Source organism: Talpa occidentalis, unplaced genomic scaffold (genome assembly GCF_014898055.3).
Source record: "Talpa occidentalis isolate TD23 unplaced genomic scaffold, MPIMG_talOcc4v2.1 talOcc4.11, whole genome shotgun sequence".
NCBI lineage: Eukaryota > Metazoa > Chordata > Mammalia > Eulipotyphla > Talpidae > Talpa > Talpa occidentalis.
Window position 1 is genome coordinate 33,932,083 of NW_023601104.1, and position 4,430 is coordinate 33,936,512.

A 4,430-nucleotide genomic window follows, 5' to 3' on the forward strand; every position below is an offset into this window, starting at 1 on the left:
ATGGCGTATACTTGATATTGCTTTAGCATTTCAAAGAGACAGCAAAATTTAGCGTTCTTCTTTCATGTGCTGAGGAAGCTAAAGACTTTGCCAAAGGGTGGGTCAGACATGATTCTCAGGCTTTGCAGTGAATCAGAAACAGCTGGTGAGTTTATGAGACAGGCAGATTTCCTGAGGATGCCAGGAGATTCTGCTTTACTAATTAGAGTAGTAGTTTCCTGGAGAAGAGCTACAAATAGACTCAGTCCCCAGGTGATCTGGATTCAGGAGGGCCACAGGTCATGCTAAAAGAAATCGCGCTGATGGTGCGATTCCAGAAGGCACTGGGCCTATTCTAGTCTAAATTTAGCAACTCACCATAACAGGAGGTGTGCCCTCTCCCTACACTGAGTCTACTAAAACACAGCATTTTCTCACATGTTGCATTACTGATTACACCTCAGTATTTCATGTTTGTCAGGGGGTTCCGAAATGCTGATGCAAAACAGTTTTTAGCAGGGGCCCATCAACCCCTGATCTGTACTTGCTGAGGACTTAAGGGGGCCTCCGTCACAATGCAGGATCCTTTTTGCTGACTCAGGAATACCCCTATAACTTAGACTCCCGCCTCCAGGGTTAACTGGCCCAGACCCTTAAATGGCCTGGAAATAGCTCATGGTCCAATCCTCTAAGGACAAGTAACAATTTATTTTGAATGAGCATGATCAAGAAATATTATTTCATTAGTTTCATTATTACCTACTTCCTCTGGAGGGAGGCAGACTGATAAAATTATATGGGCTGGCAAATTTTTGGTACATTAATTGCGAGCTGTGTGACTTTTTTTTTTTTGCAACCATCTGACATTGTTAGTGGAATTCTATGCCAACAGGGCCTGTGGGCTTCCACGTCATCTTAATGTAACTTTGATATTATGATGAAAAAGATAGAAAGCTTAAACATCCTATTCTATAAAAACTAAGAACATGAAGGCTTTTAATTGTCTTATTTATAGAAAGTAAAATAATGTTTTTAATTTAATTTAGAAATTAAATTGAAATTAAGTTGAAAGATAATGGGTAATTTGAAGGACTTTTAGATTTTTAATCTTTGCTTATGTTGCTTTTTCATCAAGTTTAAAGGTGAAAATGGGAAGTCAACACAATGAGATCAAATGTTTCACATTTGATAAATTTTAGCCCTATTATAGACTTGTGGACAGTGTTACAAATTAAAATATTATAACAGTGTAGGGTAAGGTAAAAGGTATCAAGCTTTTCTGCCCTCCCGCCATCAGGAGAGATGATGGATCCTTGCAGTCCGGCATGCATGCCTGATGGCGGACACCTGGAGTAGGGTGTGGGCCTAGGTAGATGGGATTCACCTGGGCTAAGACTGTGCTTTTTAAGGGTGGCGTCACGGGGACACCAGGAGAAGCCGAGAGAGAAGCAAGAGCAGCAGAAGCTGAGAGAAGGCAGGAGAGCCCAGAGTGAAGACCTGCTGGGGGCTGGGAGGCCTGCCTCCTCCTTTACCTGGTCTGCTGGATCAGAAAACCTGCTCAGTGTCCAGTCCTGCCCCTACAAACAATTCGTAATATACCTATTTGGAATATGGGGTGAGGATGTATTCAAATATATTATCATGACATATTAAGTCTAACTGGTATAGTTCTGCTCAGACCATCCTGTACAGCCAAAAAGCTTGACAGTGGGTCAGTTGAAGTCCTCCCGGGAAAGATGTCTTTTAATTAAGTAGCAATTTTCAAAAGAGTTTAAAATGTCTCAAAAAGCACTTAAGACATGTGAAGGTGACAGTGGTTACAGTTGGTAACATGGCACAGCCTCAAAAGGGATTGGGCACAATCCTAACCAGATGTATTTCTTCCCTCTTCCCCTGCTTGAGAGACACGTCTCTAAAATTTATCAGACACTATAATGGTGATAAAACTTGAGTGTGTTTGAAAGAGCCACCTGGTCAGCTCTATCTCCCTTCACTCATAGTTTCATTGCCAGTTACTTGGTTTTTAACTCTCCATTTTCTTTCTAAAAGGAATTTGTAATTGTTGATTAGAATCACTAATGGGGCTTTTGAAGCTTCTTGAGTACAAAGTGATTTAAGTATTTGGTCTGCTACAATCTTAAAGTGTTTTGTGTGGAACCCTATCTGTGAGTGGTTCTGAGGAAGGTGGAGAATGGTGGTGTTAGGTATGTTGGTTAACTCTTCACTTGAATCTAATGTGTCCCAAATTTGTTTTGGCCATGGGACCCTTTTTTTACTCGCAACACCCACTAATACTGTATGACAGCACTTTGTAACCTATGAGCTGAATGCAAGCCTCCGTAATCAGCCTGCTGATTTTCTAGGCAGCAATCCATTATTGCTGAACAGGTAAAGAACCATTTCCACACTCAGAGGTGTTCTTCTAATTATACTATCTGATTTTGTTAAACTATGTAGGAAGAAATAAAATTTATTTATTATAATAAACTTGGTCTGTTTCCCACTTGATCTGGTTATGTCTTACCTCCCGCACTGCTAACATGCTTACTCACTGTGAGAAATACGTTCCTGGGAACTGTGTGTATCACTAAGGAAGGGGGTGGAGAGAAGTGGAAAGATGTTAGTAAATAAAGTTCTAATGGCTCAAAGACTTACACATTAAAAAAAAAAAAAAACAATAAAACCCAAAGCGATAAAGTACTAGGAAAAAATATTGGGTTGTTGGAAAAGTCATAATGCATTTTTGTTTAGAAAATATTAGGAAAAATACATCATGACTTTTGAACAACCCAATATAAGACAAAAAAAAGTATCTCAGAATGGGGAAGACATTTCCTAGTGTGACACAAAACAAGCCATAAAAGAAAAGATTGCTACATTTGGCTACCTTAGACATTTTTCTAAGTTGTCACAAAACAACAAACAAAATGAAAAGCACAATATGAGCTATAAAAATATTTGAACTGTGGTCGATGGAAGCCTGGAAATCTTCAAGTCTCTTTTAGGAAAATCTTGGGTAAAAACTAATTTCATAGTACCTTTGCATTTTCATTCTATATAGTTTTTTAGAGGCCACATGCTATTTTGTGATAAAAGAGTGAACACAAAAATAGATACAAGAAGTCAGCTAGTTGTTTTCTAGTAAGTCAGATGTTAAAGAGTATTTGCAGAAATGTAAAACAGTGCCACTTTTCTTATTTCCTTACTTTGAAAAATGAGTATAAAACACATTAACATACTCTGAATGAGGACAAATTTCCTTAATATAGATGAACTTTTACAAATCATCAAGAAAAATGTAAAAGAACAATGAGGCAAAAGACATGAATACAGTTCTTTGAGAAGGAAACACAAATAGCTCTTGAATATATGAACAGGCACCTAACCTTATTCATCATGTTATATAAATGAAAACTTCAGCCACAATGTAACTCTTTTTCACTTACTACATTTATTAAAAAAATGTGATAACACTTTGTTGTCTGAGAAGTGTGGAGAAATGGGCCCTTTCATACAGAACTGGTGGGTGCATATATTTGATAACCTGTATGAAATATAATTTGGCAGTGAAACATTATACAATAATATTCTCTGACAGCAATTGTGCTTCTAGGAATTTCTCCTACAGATTGACTTGCGTTGGGTTAAATGATGTATTTCTAAGTGTATACTGTAAATGTTTAATAGCAAAAATCAGAACCATCTTTCTGCCAAACAATATTGGCCAACGAAATTAAATTGTCCATTCTGTACAAAGTTGAAGAGTTGGGGCTAGAATTCCAAGACAGCGCAGATGGAGAAGCCTATTTGATATGCATCAGTTTAGGGGCAAGGGCTGATGTCGGATCGAATCAGTTCTGGGTGTGGCTCAAGGGCATGTACCGAATTTTATCCCTCTCTGAATATCCAGGATCAATCTTAATTTTACCAAATTAAGAATCTGATAAAACAGTCTATGGATAGGAAACACCTGGCGTAACCAGACAGGGGGAACCCAGAAAAGATCTAGAGTGTAGAGAAAGGAAGTCAAGACGCTGTGGTGGGGAAGTCAAAGAGGGCGTCCGAGGCTGCGCGGGGCACAGCGTGAGAACAGGACACTCCATTGCTGCATCAATCCTGAGCTCGCCCTTCCACTGGACTGCTGGTGAAGTGGGAAAGTCACCCCTCCGGGGTTACATGTCATTCAGCTCTGAGGTCCACTCTCCCACCCAGCAGCCCAGCCAGCCAGATTCCTTTCAGCCTAAGCGCGCCGGGTCCCACTTCCGGCATAGCCGCCACTCCCCGGAGGCCCCGCCCCTTCCCCGCGGGCGGGCACTGATTGGCCCGTTTGAAATGCGCCCGGCGCGCTCTCACCTGCGCTTTCAGCTGCGCCGCCACTTGCGGGAGCGCCGTGCCCGGCTCGCCTTTTGCGGGACCCCGCGGCGCGTCGCTGCGGCCGTCGGCCCCCGCCA